Here is a 23,141-nt window from a genome sequence, read left to right as displayed (position 1 = left end):
GCACCAGGACAGAAAGATGCCTCCGATGGCAGGTCTGTGGTCAGATTACCCAATGCAGAAATACCAGGATTATGATGATTTGATAACCTGATATCAGTTTGTCCCTCAGTTCATGTCCTTTTTTAAAAGAAGTGTTATAAAAAGTACACAAATATATATTTAGACCTTGTGGTATGTTGGATTTACAATTGTAATCGTTTATGTAGGGGGGGGGGAAACGATGACGATCAAACGACGAATAAACATGATTGAAATGTTATACTTTTTAAATTCTAATGTGCTAGACAGTTGTGCAAGAATAATAAAGACCTGCACAACTTGCATGGCTGTCATTAAAATGCACATTCAAAAAATGCAGGTTATGCCATACACCTATAGACTCAGTCAGTACCAGACGCTTCAACTAAGTAGAACACTGACATCCAGTTTAATAATACGTTTTAGCACAAAGACAGCACAAAAGTCAGCAAACTAATTAATCTGCTCTGTTTGTGCCTCTTCACATCAGCCTGATATCTACAGGCAGCTGGCTAACTAACGTTAGCTACCTGGCTGCAAAGCAGGGACAGACCAAAGGAAATAGAATCTGCGTGCTGTTCAGTCGCCTCCCACGGCTTAATTACTTGTTAACAAACTAAAACTGAGCGTTCATATCAGTGTGCAGAGTCTTTTTTTCCTGTTTGCCCCTCTAGATGTGACCACTAGATTCACTCTGTGATAGCCGAGTCAGCCTGGAGTCACGACAGGACTGTTAGCTAATGTAGCCAGTTATCTATGTTACCCTTTGAATGAAAATGTCATAACTCAGTTTTCGCAATGTAGACATTTTACACATTGTGCAAAAACAAAACAAAAAACCCTTGGCTCTCATTTTGCATAAATAATGCTTTTTGCATTAAGTCTGACACGATTAATTAATTTATCTTATCAGACCTCATTTTTTATTTAATTATTTGGAAACTATCTGCCTTTTTTGTGTTGAAGATCTTAATATGCAACCCATTTTACCATTAAAATTGTCCCTGAATAAAACAGCAAGTCAGCCAGAGAATTCATAATCTGAAAATGAATTAATTTAACAAACTTGTAAACCCAGTATTACACATATTTTTCTTGCTGTGTGAGAACTCAGAGGGGCAGGGGCTGTATATACAGAAAGCTTTTATATTCTGACTTGACACCTAATCAGTCTAAGTCTTTAAGATAACACATCCCTTCCCCTCCAGCAGCCATACCACCACCTGAGGGCGAGGAGAGGTGTCTGGTGGTGTGGTAGATTAGGGGAACCCCACCTTCCAGCCCCCTTTTTCTGAGCCCCTCTCTCCTTTTTTTCCCTGAGGGCACATAGTCTGGCTATACACACACACACACACACACTCTTTCATCCCCATTCATCAGCCCTCATTCCCCTACACACACACACCCACCCACCCACACACACACACACACACACACACACACACACACACACACAAACAGGCTGGAAGTAGACAGTGGCTTGGGGGCTGCAGGGCCTCACAAAGCACTTCAAAGGGTCGAGGTCTGGATCTACGATGTTCTGAACAACTCAAAAGCACAACAGGTGAAGAGAGAAGGCGTTTGACAAACAGAAGGTAACTGCCGTGCACGAAGTCCACACTCGTGTGTAGCACATCGTAAGTGTCAAGACGTGTGAAAGATTATTCAGCCTCAGGTGTAAGTTTAGGGGAATATGTTTCATGCTTATGTGTGTCTGCATTCAGGTGCACATATAGTATCATGTTCCCTTTTCCTCTCCTTTTGTTGTACAGTTGACATGCAAACCCTGCTTTTGTGCAGCAACAAGTCTGTGTTTGCCTGTTTGTCATTTTAACTCTTGAAATTGTATTTTGTAGTGATGTTAATGCAGATAAACTAAAAGTGATGAACAAGATAATTGATTAAAATGCTAATTAAAACAAATCCATCAAAAGATGTCATGGTCTGTGTGTTAAAACTGAGCTAAATTTGTTTGAAAAGTGATTTTTTTTCATATAACTGATAATTGAAAAGCATTAAACTACATTTCAACATGCAGTTAGGACCTGCTTCACATAGAAATATAGCAATTAAAATGCTGTTGAACAGTTTTATGTAATGTAAACATTGAAAAACCTATATGGACCTAGATGTCTAGACATCTTTTGACTTCAATCAGCAAATCAATCTAGAGAGGGATGGTATGATTGGTTTGGCAGTCGCCTTGAAAGAAGAAAAAAAAGATTTGGGAGTAACTATAAAAAAAAAGAGAGACTGGATAAAAGTTGTGACAGTGAACATAGAAAACAAGCAAAATGTATCAGACTGAGCATAACTATGGAAAGAATGTGGGCACCTGGCAGGAGACTATCAGCATGTCAGAGAATTTCTATAGTATTGAGTGTCATGATAAATTGTCACATTTACCTCTACCAAGGCCTGGTCACACTAGAAAGTGGTACAGTGAAATTCATCCGCATCCAAAAATGTGGTTGTAGAAGCTTGGTACTTACTTGCAGGGCTAGTTGATAAACTGCTGTAGTTGGCGAGCTAACCGCTAACATTCTAGCAAGCCCAGCTGGGAACATGGTAGTGCTAGTCAGTCAGAGGTTAAATAAACGTGGATGGTTACAAAACAGCTAGCATCCTCCATTTTGGATTCCGTGTTCCCTCAAAGGTTGCACTGTCTTGACATGGCTCGCTATTGGTCAATGGCGCAAATTTGCATGTACATCAAAGCTGAGTTCAACACGAAAAAACTGTGCTGATTTACTTTGCTCCCGTGACTGATTCCACTAATGTCCAACTGGAATGAATTGATTTTGCCACAAAATTTTGCCATTTTAAATGCTGGTGTGACTTTATGATATATGTAAAGATAACATTTTTAGAAATACATCAGTGGTTGATACTTACATTTTTGTGTTTCTGGACTGAACTGTGGGCTGATTGGTTGGTTTTCTGTTTTATTGTATTGGATTCAGATAATGAATATTTTATAAATTTTATTTATAGTCTAGTACTATTTGGCAGAGTAGCAATGGAAGGTCATAAAGGAGGATGAGGTTATTGAAATTAAAGACTCTAGTTGGTTTCCCAGGAAATTGAGGCTGCTGAGACAGCATCACCACAGGCATGGCTGTTGAGTGTTTAATTTGAGGATTCCTGTCTTTCAAATGTCAGACGATGAATTTAAACTAAATTATAGATTGCAGAGTGTTATATTGATTGCTTGATGAGACAAGATGTGTAACTAAAATGAGTCATGCTACAGTACAAGTATATCAACAAAAGTTACTGTTACGTCAGCTGAATCACAGTCTTGACTGCAGGTGTGGCACCACGCTTGTTCCTCAACAAATTTAATCGGAAATTTTGGACTGACGTTTGGCCCCAAGTCAGACATATTTGTGTATGTAATAGCCTCAAGTGTATATTGCTATGTTGTAATACAGTCTATTTAAATGACACAGTCCTTCATATAGTCCTATAGCTACACTGCTGCTGAAAAGATCAGAGACATGCACACTCATCAATCCACACACATGCAAAGATACACACACACACATTCATGATTCGATATGTCAACAACTGCTAGACATTTGTGATTTTAACAAAGAATACAGGTATATACCGAATACTCTCTTACATTGATTCTTGCATAGACAGTTTCTCTTCTCTCTGTCACACACACATTCACACATTCATGAAGACAATCACAGAGTCCTCCTTGGAGGCCTTGCTGCAGCTGGCAGGGGATTAAGAGGTCAGGAGTCAAAGTGGGGACCAGTCAACCCACAGACTGCGACAAGAAACACAGGCAAAGAGAGGGAGCCGTACAGAGAGTGTTGAATCAGAGTCAAACTTACAATCCAGATTACCCAAATAAGAAGGAATCTTCCCTACTGAGCGAGTACCACACAAGCAAATATGATCTGTGGTTCACCATGTTTCCATTTGGCCCCGGAGTCGACCGTCTGATGATGCTTGGACCACCACAGAAAGACAAGCAAATCAAACCAGCACGTTGGGGCTTGTGCAAGATTTTCAACTGTTGCTCACTTGTTTATCATGATGAGAGCAAGTTAAGGTCACGATTGCAACAGTCAGTGTGGCTCTAAATGTCAGAGATCATCATTATTAATGCAGGTAGAGATTTAGTGCCAAAAAAATATCTATAATCAATAACTTTTTTTGTCACATAATATTATATGTATTCGTGGAAGTGAGAGTGTTTCTGTAAATTAAACAGCTTTGTCTGGTGCTGCAGTGAAAAAGGCAGAGGCAGGGCAAAGCTATGTCTTTTATTGTTTGTGGGTGACATTGCAATGGTTGGTTTTCTGTAACACAGCAACTCAAATATTAAAATATGCGGAAAGCATTACACCAAGCAAATAACGTCCACAAAAAACTTCTGTCAACTTCAAACGGTTGTAAATGTTCAGTATGAACACCTTTAAATTTGTTACTTTGAGTCGCACAGATTATTTGCGCATCATTCACACATGGCATATTTGCACAGTGAAGAACTCTTGAGCTTTTTAGAAATTAGACAAACCGCGTGTGGTCATGTTCTTAGCATTAGGGTAAAAAGTGCAAATCAGATTTATCAGGTGGAAAAAAAAATGGTCATTACAATTTATTAACAGTCCCTCCAGCTTTCTAACCAACCCTCTGTTTCAGTTAGTGCTGTCTCAGATGAAGCATTAGTCTGAATTGCTTTGCACTTGACTCAGCACACATCCTCTGCCCACTGAACCCAGTGTAGAAAACTGTGGCTGTGGGCGAGCCTGTGGTATTTTTAATTTGGACATCTTGTTCACAGATGAGAACCGAAAGCCACTTCAAAGAGATGGCAAGAGGATCAAAAGTTATACTGCAGCAGCTTTTAATGCACAATGGCGGGGAGAAGAGTGAATTCCACAACACGCTCTTTCTACTATACAGTTTTAATGCTACATTGGACGCTGCATTTGTTGCTATATTGTTTCATGCTCGTTGTCTGCTCGTTTCTAACAAGCAGCTAGCTGCACACATGCTGCTGTCTATTATGCAAAGCAAAATAAACAGTGAAACTAAAGGTTATGGACAATATATAAATGGGCCGTTTGGGTTTAATGAGGCCTACAGTTTTAATTTGATTTTGACCTGAGAAACATCTTCAGGTATTGGCTGCCAAACACAATGTTGGGTTGCCTTTGACGTACAGTACAGTACAACATTTTAACAGGATCATTGTTTCTGTTGTGTTTGTGTGCACCAATTCTTAATTTAAGTAACACTTTAAGTAATTAGAGGGTACAAATGATTAATTATCTAAATCAAAGATTTGTACTCTGATACCTGCTGGGCTCTTAAAAGTTAAAGTTTTATAGACAGAGTTTTTTGATTTCTTTGTGTCTGTTATGTGTAATCTTCCAGTGCATTAGCGATGGCTGCTAGCTACACCAAGACACTGCATAAACACAGACAGACCAATACAGGTCCAAGACAAGCAGTCAGCTGCAGAAATGCTGCTCTGTACCTCTGACGAGGCCAAAACACACCAGAGTGTTACTCTCATTGGAACAGATGGGACATATTAAACAAACGGAGGTAGCAAGGATTGATGGAGCAATTTCACAGCCTCATAGCAGAAAATGAACTTAATATATGTGTGTTGGGTTTGATTGAGTTATTGGTCAGTTCAGAGACTTCTGGCCTTCACTAAACTCCCTGCTCGTTAAAATTTGACTGCTGCCATTATTCAAAGGGATGGAAAGGTTTGTGTGTGCATTCCACAAAATTTGTTGCAGATTCCTATAGTTTGCCAGTTGTTGAAGGTGATAGATTATGTTGTTTTATATGAATGCCCTTCATATTATTGTCTCTGCCTCATTAGAGTGAGTCACAACCTGGCAAGGACAGAGAAAACTTTTTAAATGGAGTGTAGTCTGTCAGCTAAAGGTTAACAACACATCAGGGTCGGCACACAGGACAGCTGAGCAAGCAAATAACAGTGGACATGGAGTAAAAACTGTAAGTTGACTCAGTAATGTCCCTACAGTTGAAACAAACATACAGTATTTTCAGAATTGGCAGCTTGGAGAACAGCTGAGCCTAGAGAGATGTTCAGTTCTTAGTTTTAACCGTCTCTGTGGCTCACTATGCTCTTGCACAATGTGTTTTTAGTAAATGTATGCTCTTACCAAACCCTCAAAGAGGCAACACTACCATATACAGAGTTTAAATGAAGTGGAAACCACATGAACTCTGGCCACAAGAACTCAAGCAGGCCCACTGTGAAATTCTCTTTTATGTGCTAAAACAGAATTTATTGCATATGTAGTCCTCATCTGAAATGATAGAACATTGTGGACTTAATATTTGCTCAATCTGTGTACAGTGAAATTGAAAAAAGACGGACATCATGTAAAAATAAACTTGGAGACCCCGCAGTGACCTGAAATGATGTAAGAAAATGGAAGGTAAGGAAAGTGTGTTTCTTTTGTGCATACATACCTGTGTGTTTACTCACAGCTGTTGTGGTCAAAGCTAATGTGAGGAAATCTGCTCAGATCTATCTGATTTCCATTTCTTAACAGACACTTGTGATTAACACAGCCGAACTGCACATTCTCAGAAACTTACACCACGTTTGTTGTGCAGCTCAGCCTCAGTATGTTCTCCAACTAGTTAAAACTCACATATCTTCCCATGAAATCGAACAGACCAGATATTATCTTCAAAGGAATCTGAAAGAAGCATGGCATCATTTCCACTGGCCCATTTCAGCTCCTTAAGTTGAAAAATACTTTAAACATTCAAATTAAATCCAACTGTTCCCACGAGTATTAAAAAACTATTTGGTGACGTTCTGGTGGCTATTTGTGATTTATTTATTTATTTTTCATGTTCCAATCACTTCGTCCAGCTCTTCTGTCAATTTCTATGTATTTTAAGGAAAATTTCAAAAGAAAAATGACAATCTAAAAATATTGAAATAATTAGACAGCCAAGCATTATTTGTGCTATCAGTGCAAAATCAAATGAAGTCACTTGTGGCTTCTGTGTGTGTGTGTGTGTGTGTGTGTATACACACTCCATCCATCCACACAAACATAACATCCCTACAATCCTCGCGCCTTTTTTCAGAGTCGTGTGTCTGCGCTGGGTCTGCGGTGGAGCGTGTCGTCGCCATGCCTTCACATTTCTCTTCCTCCAGTTACTCTACATGAAGTGCAGTGAGGGCTTGCAGAAGGACTTGCAATCAAAAAGAAGCATTGACACTGGCTGCATCAGTTATGCAGTGAATAGTTGTGGTGTCATATTTTTGGCTTTTACTGGTTTTAGTGCGGCCTTATACTGTACTGACTTTGTCTTTTGTAGATATTTTGACCTGTGAGGCACCTGAAATCAACAGACTGTTGGTCTTCTGCCACCAGCAGCAGGTTTCAGTTGATTTCAGTTGAAGACTCTGTTGCTTGTAACAACCGCTACTGGCACAGTTCTGTAGCAGTTGCTACTTAACTGACATTGTTACATTTACCATTTTGTCAGATCTGTGCCCAAGCAAATGTCGACTGGCATCTTTTATCTTCTCCCCAAATGCCCTTGTTGGACCATTATTTGTTATCTTTTATTACAGCTGTTTTGTGATTTTTCTGATTTGTGATTTAGTAGAATTTAGTTTTTTTATGATGAGCTTACTTATAACCAAGCTAGCCACTATACTAGCTGTCTGCTAATGTGTAGATTTACTCTTTACTTTTACTCTTGTGGACTTTATGTGAATGCTTACTAGATTAATTGCTGTGTTGTAGCCTACTTCCTATGAGAACTTGTCAAATCTCAAAGGAAATCTGCTGTCTTCAACCTTTATTGGAGGTGTGTCTAGCTAGATCACTGCATAGCCGTGCACCTACACGCATAATGAGGGTCACAAAGTCATATTCTCTACTACTGTTCTTCCATGAACCCAAATTTCAGTTTAAGTTAATTCCTTCTCACAGAAAACAAAGTATCAACACAAGAAAAAATAAATCTCAAAATCCAGGGGCAGAAAAAAATCGTCCGAGCTAAAAAGAAAACAAACAGAAGGAGCAAGACAGTGTTAACGTGACTTTTGACCCTATTCAACTAAATCACTTGTAGGGTAATTTGAGCTGCTTTTTTCTGCACCACTTGCAACCTAACACAGTACATTAAACACACAATCACTTTACTCAGGACTTTGAATAAGTTGTCTCTAATTTGAGGTTTGATATTTGTTACTACTGATAGTGAGGCAAGTGCAACCAGAGAGAGAGCCTGGTTTCTGTCTTGATTAATGGCCTGTTGAGGAGATAAGCACTGATGTGTGTGTGTGTGTTTACATGTGATGTCATCATTGGTCAGAACCCATGCTGTTTTGTGTCTTTAGGTAAACATCAGCTGTGGTCTCAGGATAAAATTTCCACTTTTTGATATTTTTTTTTGTCTGTGATGGTCTGCAATTGTGAAAGAGTTTTCTTAACAAAAGTAGAAAGTGCTGTACAAACTTTTCATGTTTGCAGCATGAAAATTGATTTTCTGGCAGTGACATGTTGTGCAAATAGCACAGGATGAACTTTGTCCAAACTAAAATTAGTTCCATATTTTCTTTCTCTTGCAGACACAAAGGCTTCTCAGCAGAGTCGCCCTCCCAGGACACATTTAATGTGTCTTTAGCTGCTTTCACACTGTGAAAATAATGGCAAGGATCAGGTCTGGTCTTGTAAACTTGACGGAGCAGACAGCCAGGCATGGCTCTGAACAGCACCACAAAGAGTTAAAAATTAGATTTTTCTGTTCCTGTTTAAAATGCAGCCTTTGTTTCTGGGTCATGAACCAGCCGAGGTCACTGGCTTTAACCGAGCCAAACAAACACACACGCAGTTCAGTTTGCACTAATTGATTCCCCTTCCAGCAGAGACAAGAATGAGTGTGTGTGTGTGTTTACTTTAAAGGATCTGTCAGGAGTTTAAGTAAATAGATAAGTGACAAAGTAAACACCCATCCCACACACACATGCCAAAACAACATCCTACTTCAGGGATACATTTCTATACACACACATTAACTGTTTGTGCCTCATATTAATAAAATGTTCTGTGTTCATAATTTTCTGAAAGTGAACCCATTTGCCAATTATAATCAAATTATAATTATGTATGTGTGTGTGCCCGCCCTTACTGGCAGTTCCTATAAGTCCAGTAAATCCGTCCACACTCCCTGACCTAACACTGGGTTAATGAGTTGATCCAGCAGCAGGGGACGGCTGGAAGAGGTCTTTGGGCCTGTTTCAGTATCTGTGTGTGTGTGTGTGCATGCAGCTGGTCAAGAAATTAAGTGGGTGTAGCAGAGGCAGGGTTCAAGGTTTGAAGAAATGTTTGCACGAGACAAAAATTATCAGCAGTCGTGTGATTTGTAAATAACAACACTGAGTGTTGCTGATTTTCCAGTGTGAGTCTGCCATGCCTGTAAATTTCCAGCACAAATTACTTAGTAGTTTTTGGTGAAGACAGAAGTCCCATGATTATACCAAGCCATGCAAACAGTGCCCCAGCATGCAGTTTGTGGCTTACTGCTGAGGCTGTGGTCTGAAATAAGTTCTGAGCACATTTTTCAGCACAAATTGCTGCTTTGCTCAGAAAATGATGAACTGTAATATGTGTAGTACATTCTTACACATTTGTATTGAGGTAATTTGGAAATGGTTATGTAATGTTTATCAACAGGCAAAGCTTGCAAGTCCCCACATAATCCAATGCAATATGATGAAAACATCCACCAAATGACAAAGCATGCAGTACTGTTGCATATATAGTCAATCATAATGGATAAAAGTGTGAACTTTATGACTGGAAATCGAAAGGTTAAAAAAGTCACCATGATTGTATGTATTTTTAATAATGTTGCCCCAGACGGAAATAAAAAAGGAGTGGACCTCCATTTACATACGGAACAGACTCAAGTCACGCTCAAGTGTCATTGTCAGAATACACATTTGGCAGGCCCTCGCTCAGACTGAGTGCCTAGATCACTATATGAGTGAGTCCTGTCTGCATCAAACGTGCTTAAAATTTGACAAAACAAAATTTCAACCAGCCTAGTATTCCTAGGAATTACGTTCATATTGTACAAATCCGCAATTTACGTCAAGTGGCAACGCTGAGTGTGAGTACAGGAAATAGTGTACCCGTTGTGTAGCAGAAAGTGAGGGTGTCGAGGGGGATGGATGAGCATGTAATGCATTCAGCAATCATGTGGGAGAGCTGAGTTTGCACTCACATACCATGTCACATACCAGTGTTTAATGTATTTAATGTAATTTATTTTTACTGTTTTATCATGACTTTTCCATAACTTTAACCGAGTGTTTTAGGTTTTAACCCTAACCGTAATCATATTTTAGTTGCCATAACAACAATCTTTCTCTTTAAGAAATAGCTCAGTGTAGAGAGTGACAGTGCAACTGCATCAAGAGCAGTCAGTTGTTGGTGATTTGAGCAGAATAAGGTTAGCTTTAAACTGTGAACATAGCAGTGAATGTACAGTTTAAGCTACAGTTTGTCAATAAAAGCCTACAACTCCTCAAGACCCAAGCCAAATCCCGGTGATTTGCTTGCCAACTACCGAGTAAAGTGAAAGGTGTTAACCCCGAAGTCAGCAACAACTTTGGCCCTGGAGCAGAAAACAAATTCTCTCCTGTGCTTCCCAACCACGGTCTGGAGGCTGAAGCAGGAACAGTTAACATGTAGTTGCCATGTGCAGATATTGTAGAAAGTAAGAATTTTAAAATGTTTACATTGGATGAAAAACAAACCCCATCGTGGAACGTAATATGTGTAATGTGACATTCTTGTCTGGCAATATGTTCGTATAGACAGTGAGGTTAAGTTCACGTGGGGCTTGAGACAAATTGTCAGAAGAATACATATTTGGCAGTGTGACGACTTTACTGTGGTAAGTCGGCCCCCTCTGTCACTACTGGAGTCTCGTCTGCGTCAAACATGCGTAATATTTGTAAGATGCCTTGCCGATTGTTTCACTTGAGACAAAGACATTTCAGTGAGTTTGGTTTGTCAGTTGCTATTTTTAATTCTTGAAGTAACCCCACTGAAATATGGACCAAATTAAGATAAGTTCCATTTAGTCTTTCTTTCATACTTGCCCGTTGTCTCTCTATTGCTCTCTTTTTTATTGAACATCATTTCCATCTTAAGTTTCAACTAGAAAGGAGATATATGACATGATGGTATAAAAGAGCGAGAGATATCATTCAGAACCAGAACTGGGTCTGATGTTTGTATCTGTTGAGACTTGTACAAAGTGGAGGCAAGTTGTCTACCACCCCTACTCATCCCCCACAGTCCAACCCATCTTGTATCCTGCCAGAGGCCACACTTTGGTAACTGACAGCTGGGCTTAACAAGCATGTAGGGGCCTCTATTGGGTGAGAGTCCTTCAGGTGATCATCAGTCAGTAATCAGGCCTGGAGGTGGGAGGAGGGATGGATGGATGGATGGATGGATGGATGGATGGATGGATGGATGGATGGATGGATGGATGGAGGGAGGGAGAAAGGAGATAGAAGGAATGAAGAGCAGTGAAGTGAAGTGAAGTGTGTTTGACTTTAAAGCTGCAATGTGCAACAGTACAATAATGAGTGTAGGATGCATTAAGAAAAAGCACAGGAAAGTTTATTGCATGGAAAACTCTGAGAACCTTTGCTTTTGCTGAAAAACATTTACTGCTTGTGTGGCTTCTGCCAGTATCTCACCTTCAGGCTAGAGGCCACTTCCAGATGTAAACAGCTCATTAAGATGAGCGACAAATGATGGCAGGGCAGGAATTGACAGATCCAAGAGGGAGGAGGGAGAACTAATAATACACTTCACTGCTTCAAGGTGACAAGTGTGCTTATTGTAGCTTTAAGACTTTCATTCTAGAAAAATCATCTCAATCTACTGCAAAAGAGTAGTTCACTATGTGCCTAAAATGAGTCTTTATCAACTCCAGCTTTGGGAATTGTGTGTCTTTAGCTTTTAGAAACACATGAGAATAACCAGTTGGGTGAAGCTGTCTGTTTTTTTCCTATGAATATCAGACTTTATGTATTTACTACTCTAATATGAAGAAAGTATAAGTCTGTACTCTACTGTAGAGACTTTAGAATGTACTCTGAAAAGACATTAGAGTAACTGGAGGATTTGTAACTTCCCTTGGAGGATTAAACAAATTAAGAGTAAGTAAGAAGGGAAGGACAAGAAAAGAGTAGACATGTTTGAGAGTGATTTTTCGATTGCCAGTTACCCGCTGGCACACCTGCGGGAAGGTGAGTACAGGTGACATGCTTATTTCCAACTGTTGACAGACAGGACAGGCTCGGAGCCAGTGAAGTGTGAAGAACACACTCACAAACACACGCAACCTTTACCTTCGTGACGCTGCTGTTGTTGCTGCAGAAAGCCTAACTGTGCTTGTGGTGCATCATACTGGCAGTCATACTTATCAGTGGAAAAGCTGGTGTCACCAAGTCATCCAGAATCAGGGTGTGTGCCCAACTATGCCACAAGTAAATACCAAACCAGGTTGGTTAATTCCTCTTCTAATACAGATAAGTTGGTGTGTGTTTCCACTCTCTATCTCTTCTCTCCATACTCTCCACTGGCTCAACACAAGTTATGTTTGCATTTATGTTTGTGTGTGCACAATTAAAAGTCGCCGACTGACCATTTTTATGAACATCAGCTTGCATCTATGAAATATTTACTGAATTTCTATAGAAAGAAACCAAAGCATACAGAGTGTGTACTGATATGATGAATTCAGTAAAAAAAAACAATGACATACACATGCCACTATTTAAATTTATGTTTAAAAAATCTGTGCTTGAGTGCACTTATAGTTAGATGTATAGTCTCTTTTTAGAGCTTTTTAGACATATTATCCCTGTACTCACAGGTAGTAGTAACTTAGAAAGTGAAATTTGAATGAAATGTTAGTATTGCTGTAGAGGAATGTTTTGATGACTGGGTCCTTGTATGATTTGAATCTTGTGTTACACCGCTACAAACATGAGGATACACATGTATGCTACGAGCATTTGGATTCCGTTCAACGGCGGAGACTGCTAACGGTTTGCAGCAGTAATTAGCAGGAAAAGGAAGCAATATGCCAATAAAAGGGGAGAAGAAGAAAACCTATGTTGATAAGGGAGGTATTAAAACATTAAAATAATGTTTTTCGAGGTATGCATGCAACATGTTTGTAAGGCCTTAAGGATACACATAATATGCCTTGGTGAAAAAACATTGAATTTAACCAAAACTGTCAGTTAAAGACCCTTAGATCACAGATTTAACCATTTATACAATAGCAAATGGTTATATGTGGTAAAAAAGGCTCTGCAACAGGGGCTCTTCTAGAAGAGCTAATCCCCCCCTTAATAAACTCGTAAGAATCTGTTAAACTCCAAAAAGCTAAGCACATAAGGAGCTGTGCCAGCAAATTAAATTGGCTTGAATAAATCAGCAGAGTAACAGTGAAAAAAGTGTTGGTTAAAAGACCGTTGCATACACCTGTATAAATAAAATACTATGTCGGCTGGTAGCCAAGCAGCCGATGATTAACCCACTGATGGTGAAGCATGAATGAAGCAGCTGATGCAAATCAGCTGATGCATGCGGGTCTACAGTGCTCTGCCTGAAAGTAGCTCGTTTTTTTTAAGATTAGAACTCAACTTGGTACCTTGAATAGAAGTCCCCTTTACAGACAGCTACTATTGCAGTTGCCCAGTAGTTGCACTATTGCAGCGCCAACTTAACCTCTGGTTACTCTGATGGAACAGAGACTATGTAGTAATATAAGTATAATAACAATGGATATTTTGACTTGTTAAACAAAGCTGTAACTAATAACCTTAATGATGGCTCTGATACATTTAGGTTTTCCAGAAAGCCAGTGAGCCAGCAGGCACAACACCAGAGCCCTGGCACTGAAATACCAAAATGGAATGCAGCAATTATCAGCGATATTAGTTACACCTGTGTCTCATAAGCCAAAATGTGTGCTGTGAGAAAGGTCTGCTCAAAGATAGAAGCAGAAGCACACACAGGTACTCCTCTAATTTCAGGTACTTGTCACTGCAGTTCTGTTTGGAACAACTTCAGCAGGAAACCAAAATCAGTTTTTAAAAAAATCTGTTGGCCCACAAACTCCTCAAGCTAAACACAGATACTGTTGTGAACAGGCAGGATTTGGTATTTTACTGGGAGAGGGGTTGATCCGCTTACAGCAATGTTTCCCAAACCTACAGATGAGAATTGAGGTCTGACAAGCAGCAGCGGCACACCTAAATGTCACTTTACATTTGCATCATAGCAGCAGCAGCAGCATAGCTGGCACCTCTGCGATACCTGAGTCAGACACAAGTCAGGCACCCACATGCACCAAAACCATCCACTGAGCTGGCCAAAGATTACTGTCAGACAATGATTATTAGTCAGTAATCTACTTTGTTTGGTGCACTCATGTCAATTTATGATTGTCTGCCAAACAATACTGTAACTACTGCAGGTAAGCAGGTTTAGGAGTGGGTAATATCTGCCCTGCTGATGTTTCATTCTGATAGGAAAGGTAGAGTCAGCATACTGTTTTTTTTGTTTTGTTTTTAATTCACGCCTGCTGATTGCACTTTTGCTCCAACCAGAAGTGGAACTGACTTTAAAATTCAAGCATCCCTCTATTTTCAAACAATGCAAGTTATATAGAATAGTTGGTAACTGGTTGATTAAGTTGAGAGGCTTTTATTTGACTATATACTACGTCTAAACAAACATTCACATGGTTGTAGCATTCTTGAAGCAGACACTGGATCCTTATCCTGATCCTGACCTCTGACCTCCCACTTCCACACTAAGGCTAAAGAAGCTTTGTACTGTATGTGAAGCTATGACAAAGAGGTTTTCTGTTCAGCAAGGGGACTCCCTAAAAACTTGGTGTTTCAACCAGGGGCAGTGCCTTACGTCCTGCGTCACACGTGTTGTGTTGTGTGCCTGATGCGCGTTCTTGTCGGCTCGCATTGGGTCGTCTCATCACTTTTCGGATAAGCTAGCAAAACTGTAACCTAAAACATGGTTTATTGACCTAATCTTTCCCCTAACCCCAAGATTAAGCCTACAGGAGGCCTTACGCCTAATTGTAACTTCAATCAGAGATGATTTTAAATTTTTTGTGACCATCGTTTTATGTAGATACACTTAGATTTTTGCTCCTTGTAACGTTACTGCTGACTGGCACGGCTGTAACTGCGAGTAGACACCCCTGCAGGTTTTTATTAGGCAGACTATCAATTTCCATACTGTAGGTGTGAGACCAAATATACAAATTATAGGAAAATGTGAATAGTATATTCTGTATGCCTTCATACTTGACAAGCATCAAATAAACTGATCTCATATTATATGCATGTATTATTCAGTCTAGTTTGCCTAATTTTCCAAGCTTTAGAAATAAAACTAGCCCATACTTCAGACCAACTTCTCATCTTCATGAAACAAAAAAATGTCTGCATTCTTGCAAAGGTGCACGCAGGTTATCATATAAAGTAGACTACAGTAAAACAAAGTGCAATTTATTTTAATCATCTCCCAGGTCAGACCAAATACACAACATCCTCACTGAACACGCACTCAGGGCATGAGGCGGTCCCAGAACACCGAAGCGTGCACTGATACGTCCGGCAAAATCACGCCCGTCTGGGTGAAACACCATGTTTTTAGGGAGTCCTGATCAGCAAGCTGTCAGTTATTCCTCTTAACGCAACAAAAGTAGGGAGCAAGCAGAGACAGAGAGAGGGACCGGAGTCAAAGTCATTGGACAAAGTTAAGAAAAGGTACAAAGTAAAGAGGACTGGTGGAAGAAAAATCCAGCAGGTACGGAAAGATGTGACAGATCACGATCCAGCAGCCGATGAAAGCCTAAAGAGGGAGTTGTAGTAGTTTCAAATAACAGGAGGAGATGGGCTGTCACTCACCGTGTTATTAATTTGTTCCACAGGTGACTGGTCATGCTCCCTTTGTGTGTGTGTGTGTGTGTGTGTGTGTGTGTGTGTGTGTGCGTGTAGTTTGCCAAAATGAATGACAATATTAAGAAAGACGTTAAGGCACAGAGAATAAGAAATGAGATTCAGCTTTCAGGGCAGCTGGAGAGAGATGTTAATGACAATAAGGGAGATTGTGTATGTAATTGAGCTTTTACCCAAATGCTGTGTTTGATTGTTATTTCCTTCACACAGTTCTTTGTGTTTAGTGTGACATATTTATGTTCTGCTATATGAGTCAAGAGGTGGTTTGGCTCTGTCTGCCTTGCCACAACAAGCTCTAAACACAGTTCCTTCTGCCTTATTTTAAGTAAGAGAATTCCATGGTTTTTTTTTGTTTTGTGTTGTTTTTGATTTTCTTAACATGATCCTCATGCTCTATAGGAAAAGTGCAATGAGATAACTTCTGTTATGAATTGGCGCTATATAAATAAATTGAATTGAACTGAATGAATCTCTCTCCGTCCTAATATAGACAAAATCACAGTTGTCACTGCCCAGTCTAGACAACAGTTGTCAACACCCAGGTGTTAACTGCTGCATAGAAGATGACTAAGTTGCAGGGGATGTCTCACAGTCTGTTTAGTTCACGTCATAAAGATTTGCTGTTTCACAATAAACAGCTCTTTGGATTATTGGATCGAGACATGGACGCAAAGACTATCAGAAATGGCTTTGTAGGACTTTGCCCTACCCAGGACTGTGTATGATGGAAAGATTTGAGTGTGCAGGGGTTAAAGGTCAAGAGTTGTCAAAGCAACTTAGGCTGTATTCACACTTAGATAATTTGTTTAAGCAATTTGTTCAGTTAACTTATTTGCTGCATTGCATTTTCACAGTTCTATAGTTTGGTTTTATAACTAAGAATGAACCAAGTGATGGAAAAAGTTAGACTGATTTTCACCAAATGAAAATAAGCGTAAAAGTATAGCCTGAGACATTTTTTTAGTGTGTATTTAGGATTAATGTATGTTCTTATATCCTTACACATGCTTGTTTGTGTATGTGCAGACACATCACTGTGCAACACCCACACAGCACACATATACTTTATCTGCTTACAGAATAGCTTTTGGGGCTAAGAGTTTTAGAAAGATTGAAGTTGTTAACTGATTTTACTGCTAAGCTATTCAGGCATGAGGTAACAGGATATTCCACTTTGGGGAGTTTCGGGGGTGTGGGAGTTGAGGTAAGGCTAACCGACGTCCCCTTTTTTCTCCATGAAAATGAAGTAATCTCCCTGTAGACGGACTTTCTAACACAATTTATGATCCCCTCTCTCATTCTTTGTACCTTCATTCGTGACTCTACTGTCCCTCCTCCTCCCTCCTTCACCTCTCCCACCATTCCTCACCCCTTTTCTTTTAAGTGGTAATCCTGAAAATCCTAAAATATTAGTTGACTTTGGGTGGTTAAAGGTCATTAAGGTGGTGATTTCACTCAACACAGTATGTCCTTTTCATTTAATTTTCTATTGCTAGTTTAACTTTCTGTAAGTGGTGCTCCATGGTGGAGATTGCTGCTCATGCTTAGTCAAGTTTTTTTATTTTTATTCTAATAAAACTAAAAAGGAAAACACATCACTTCCTGTGCACCAAAGAATGTTCAGCACTAAAGACACACCAGATATCAAATGTTGAAAAGCATGAGATCTAAAAATTATTCATTAGCTAAAACCACTTACCCTTTAGAGGGTAGCGGGGGAGGTAATCCCAGCTGACATTGGGTGAAAGGCGGGGTACACGCTGGACAAAAAACATGCAAATTATTATTTTACATCTACAACCTTTTTGAACTATTTTGTCCAAAGTAACAAAAGTATGTACAGTCTTAGTTAGATTTAGAGCTACAGTGGGGAAAAGTGATACCTGTACCTTTACAACTAATCCAACAGCTCCAAAATGTCTGCTCCCTTTGTTGCTCTTTTATCACGGCCGCTGTGGTTGTTTTTGTCATCAGTTTTTCCAGTTTCCCTTGGTGACTTCTTTAGTCTTCATAATGCTCCCCACTGGCACGGAGTGTAAATAAATGAAGAATACCAAGCCTCCCTTCCTGGCAAGATTTAACCACAGGAGTTGTGCTGCTTTGCTTTGTTGTCTCAGTACTCACCCCTGACAGGATTAAAGAGGAAAAACAATACAATGAAATGACAAAGGACAACTTTTCACGTTGTGCTGCCGCAGAAGTACCACTAATTTAATATGTTTGATAATGATCGGGACGACCCAGACGAGGTTGGGAGCATGGGATGGCAATTCCACAAGAGTGTGGAATGCCACAATATTACATAATGATAAGCCATCCCATAATCCATTTGGAGTAGTAGTCCACTAGTAGACTATTGTCCAGTTGGACTTAAAGAAGTCTTCGAAAGAGCATGACCAAACCTACAAAAATAATATCCAAGTTGTAATTAAGTGGATCCCTTAATTCTTCTTGAGTAATCGTTAGTGAAATAGCAGTAGTTGTGCTTGAACAGGATTTTGTAGGACTCCCTTCATTTTCAGTTTGAGAGAATATACAACACTGTCATATCTGGTTTTTGTCATGCACTTTAAGTTTAGAGGAGTCAGGATTGTTTACAGCAGATTTTGGATGAATGGAGGCAGTCATCAGCTACCAGCTATTAAGAAATCAAATTTCTCTTTCTCTGACTTGTGTCCTTTCCCCTCTGTTTACCTCACACTCATCTGTTAGTCTCCCTCTCTCTTTTCTCTCTCCCTACCTTTCTCTTATCAACGGGGAGGACAAGGGTTTATGTGGGCCTTTCATTCTGTCTCACAGTGAGAGATGGCTGCAGTGTATTGTGGGTAACAGAATCCAGCTGTGTTGCAGACTCTGTGTGTGTGTGTGTGTGTGTGTGTGTGTGTGTGTCTGCTGGTGTGAGCGTGTGCAGGAATGTGTGTGTGTTCATGGCTGTGTGCTGTGCCTCTCTGCAGGTCTTGGGTGTGTGTTGACCTGTACTGTGTCATTTTGACGGCGATGTTTCTCTTTCATCATGCTGCCGTATCCACACTCATACAAATAGCTGAGGATATCCTATGTGCCATGAAGTCTTAACAGCAGACTACTCTGTCACATTTAATTGTGAATTCGTGAAAGAGCAAAGAAAACTGGTTTTGCAACTCCAAGTTATGTGAATGTAGGAATGCAGGAAGAAACCACTCCCCATATTTTGATTGCTATGGTTAATATGGTACATGGCAGATTCTTGGCTTTGTGATGTGGGCACCCGGACAATATCAAACAACAGACGAGGGCCAAGATGTTAAAAAGAGAGAGAAATACTTAAAATAGGCATGTACAGATTGAGCTATAAGCTTTTTATTCTTCACTTCATCTCTTCCTCGATCCTTGTTTCCCTTCCACTTATCCTGTCATTCCTTTGAAAAGCTCAGCCAATTTCAAAACAGAGGAGGTGTATATGAAGCAGCTGTGATTGATGTTAACAATATTAAAGTTTCCTGCAAGTTCTTGTAAAATATTGTGTTTAGGGCATTTCTGCTTTGCCAATTTGTCGTTTGATGCTTGTCTAAAGAGCTTTAGACTTGCAACTTTTTTTTTCCTTTTACATGACTGAACTGAACATGGCAGTCAAAACTCAAACAACAAGGATGTCACAAGCACAGCATATGAGTTAGTTCAGAAATCTGCTACATAAACTTCTACTACTAAATCTACTAATAATTATTATTATAAGTTATTATAATTGTAAGGGGCTTGGTCAAAATTCTGCACAGACTTAAAGTAAAGTCAAGACAGTCAGCAGTGATAAACTGAAATTAAGAACTTAAAATCAACTTCTTTTACATTTACAGGTTTAAAATATAACGGTAATAAGTAACACCAAATCAGGAGTAACACAGCTCACTCACAGAACCGAAAAACTACCATTCCTGCTACCGTGCATTTACCAAGGTGTGCTATGACAACATAATGCCCTCAGTGAAAGACTAAACTTTCAAAAAACTAATCCAGAAAATAAAACATTAATCATGCAATATGTAATAAGTTAGTTAGTTAGTTAGTTAGTTAGTTAGGAACTACATTGCCCACAATGTGTAAAAATTGTCTTTTGGGTTTAATGGTATGTAATGAAGCCAAACATTTCATGAGGACTCATGAACTCAGAACATAGCATTAACAAAACATAATTTAAAAAGACAAGTGCAGTTAAAGAAAGAGATGCAGGATTTTGTTTTTGAAAGAGGCATAAAGAGTATATGCATTCAATATTTGAATTAATCTCATTATAAAATAAGGTAAATTGGAACAAAGCTTATAGCTAGTGAAATGCTTCCACAAGCACTTTGAATTGTAGAGAAATGTGAACATAAAACAAAACAATGCTCCAGTGAAGCTACATTGACAATGGCCACAGCTGGAAGAGGAACTCGGAGGCCGTCAGCTGATCTTTGGATGACATCAACACATGAAGACGCTATCGCCTCTGGCAAGACAAAACTAAAATTCACTAAAATAAGTAGATACTGTCTGACCCTGGAAGGAAAACTGTCTTTTGTCTCACCCCTATCCACAGGGGGGTTAGAGGTCAGGTTCAGCTACAGAGCAGCAGCCCTGAAGTGTGAAGGGATTCAGTTTCTTAAACAAGGATGCTTTAGCAGGGCGGATGCTTGCTGTCATGGAGGTTTGAATCCTTATCCTCTGTGGTTGAAGGTGTTTCCACATTACCACGCAGTTGCATTTAGCACCCAGCAGTGTGTTTCCCTGAATGAGACTTAGTGTAAGACCTGACACAGGCCTTTTGGAACAGCAAAGCCACAAGACCACATATACACTGTTTATTTGGAATTTGAAATTGTTAGACAAGTGTTTAATAAGAGAATATATCCAGAGTTTTGCAAAGGGTAAAACCTGTTATGTTTGCTTTTGTCAAAAGCAAAGTCATCCTATATGCATGATTAGTTTCTCCTTTCTTGATTCTGAAACACATTTATTATTCATATTCCATTCATTTCTCGCCCTCTCTGTCATCGAATTATTCACTTAGCCAGTGTGCCAGCAGCAGCACCCTTAAAGGAATCACAAGCTGCTCTTATTATAACCCTGTTACTGTTCTATTAATATTAACTCTTAAGTCTTTGTGACTGCACACAAAGAAAATCCAGAATCCGGAGAAGAGCATGTCTTTAAACTTGGACATGTACCTCAAACAAAAGCAGTCATATGCCTTGTCATAGCAGTAATACTTTGTCATCAGGGGAGCTTGGTGTCGGATTGCAGGCAGCTTCATTGTGTACATATGTTTGCATGTAAGTGCATCAAGGTGTGCATTGTTGTTTGCGTTAGCTTTATATCCCAGTGAGAATAATGCAGATGACAACAGCTCTTTTTCTTGTGGATGATGTGACAGAGTGGTTTGGTGTCTTTAGCATTGTAATTCCAGACAGTTTTTACGGTAACTGCTTTGCCGTCTTCACTCATCTCCTTACATAGTGCCCGTGTGACAGTGTTACTTTTATTCTAACACTTGAAGATAGTAACAACTGACTGGTCGTGCTCATATTTAAGTCAGTTACATCAGCCAAAGAGGTTATGTTTTTGGTCTGTTTTTCACTTAGCAGGATATGTCAAAAACTACTTCAGACTATAATAAAGTTTGGTGGAAAATGAGTTTACATGTCAAGGTAAAAGTGATTAGATTTTGGTTTGGATAGCGCCATTATGTGGCAATTTTTAAAGTACTCATTTTGGTTTATAACTCAAACATTTCCTGAAACATTTCAGGCGTTAGAGGCAAAATTCTACTTTTTGGATCAAGGTTTTTCTCTCAATGTAGGACATGCCCATTTCCACCTAAAAAGATTTTCCCGCCATTTTCAAGTTTTGGCCCAAACAAAGAGACACTGTACCAACAAGTATCCACAGAAATCAAATTGTAATTAGAAACTGATTTATACAACTTAAGAGCCTGTCAAAGATCAGACATCACTCTGTGGTTTACAACAAGACAGGGCAGATTGAGAGAGATTTATTCTACACACTCAAAACCCATTGTGTTCCACCTCGTTCTTTTGCTTTTTTGCCACCCATTTGTTAGTGTCAGTATGTTGTAGTTACTTTCAATAAAACAAAGAAAAGCATTAGAGACATGCTAAGAACTAGTATTCGCAGACCAACAAAATTAAAGCATGACACTTTGGCTTGTTATTTAGTCTGTCATGTAACTAACGGGTTAGCGGTTTGATCTTTCTCTTTCTCAATGTGTGCCACCGAAGCCCTACCATGAGACTGTTGGCTTTGGCAGATTCTGGTTTAAATTAGCTGCTCTTGAAGTCCCAATTTTAGTTCTTAAGACACCAAAAATAAATGTTATCTTGTGTTTGCCTCTAGAATATCAGTGCTCTTTTTGTCAATAGTCACTTCTTTAACCTCTTTGTTTCCCCCCCTCTTCCCCCACTTTTTTTTACTTTCCCTTCCCTTCCCTCTCCTCCCTTTATGCTTAATAAAGACATATTTTGAGGGAATATTGCAAATTCCTGCCAAGCTGACGGGCTCTGACCTCATATGTTAAGAGAAGAGGGGGATAAATGGAGGAGACAGAGGGCAGAAATGGAACGAAGGCATGGGGCCGGAGGTGCGCTCCTGACTTTAATAAAACATCTTAGGTTTCTCCTCAACTTCCACCTCAGGAGTCTTGGAAAGGGCAGGAGTGCAAGAGTTTACTAACACAAACCAGGTCAGAGAGGAGAGGGAAGGAGAGATGAGAAAAAAGAGGGAAGAAAAGGGGGTGATGCAGAGATATGTAACGCATTTTATGACATTTATGGTCAGGAAAATACATTACATACACGTGAAGACAAATGATCCACTACTGCACTATTTGGTCATTTAAAGACATTTCCCATTTCAGTGTAAATTAGAAATGTGTATATCGTTTCTTACTCCATGGTAGAGATGGTACAGTTTCCAAGTGTTTGAAAATGCTGCCATTTTATGTTATTTTATATTTTTATTCCTCCAAATGAAATTTAAAAGTCTATTGAGTTCCATTTGTTTTTATCTTTTTCGCCTTGAG

The 23,141-nt window shown here is 39.5% G+C and overlaps 1 protein-coding gene and 1 long non-coding RNA gene across 4 annotated transcripts in view; one reads left to right on the top strand and one right to left on the bottom strand.

Annotated features, from left to right (window-relative positions):
• Window positions 1-23,141, bottom strand: part of LOC122871857 — a 116,712-nt gene that overhangs the window by 20,850 nt on the left and 72,721 nt on the right. The window lies entirely within an intron of this gene.
• The window catches only part of LOC122871840 (vasorin-like), a 33,717-nt gene that overhangs the window by 3,959 nt on the left and 6,617 nt on the right, over window positions 1-23,141 (top strand). The window contains exon 1 of one of the 3 annotated variants that reach the window (XM_044187310.1): window positions 6,406-6,464. The exons of the other annotated variants lie outside the window; for them this stretch is intronic. The gene's annotated coding sequence lies outside the window, so the exon portion shown is untranslated. Of the gene's footprint in view, window positions 1-6,405; window positions 6,465-23,141 lie in introns of those variants that run through there. 3 annotated transcript variants of the gene reach the window in all.

The sequence above is a fragment of the Siniperca chuatsi genome, linkage group LG3, assembly GCF_020085105.1.
Source record: "Siniperca chuatsi isolate FFG_IHB_CAS linkage group LG3, ASM2008510v1, whole genome shotgun sequence".
In the NCBI taxonomy this organism is placed as follows: domain Eukaryota; kingdom Metazoa; phylum Chordata; class Actinopteri; order Centrarchiformes; family Sinipercidae; genus Siniperca; species Siniperca chuatsi.
Note: the sequence above shows the minus strand (reverse complement) of the source record. Positions and strands in the feature narration are given on the sequence as shown.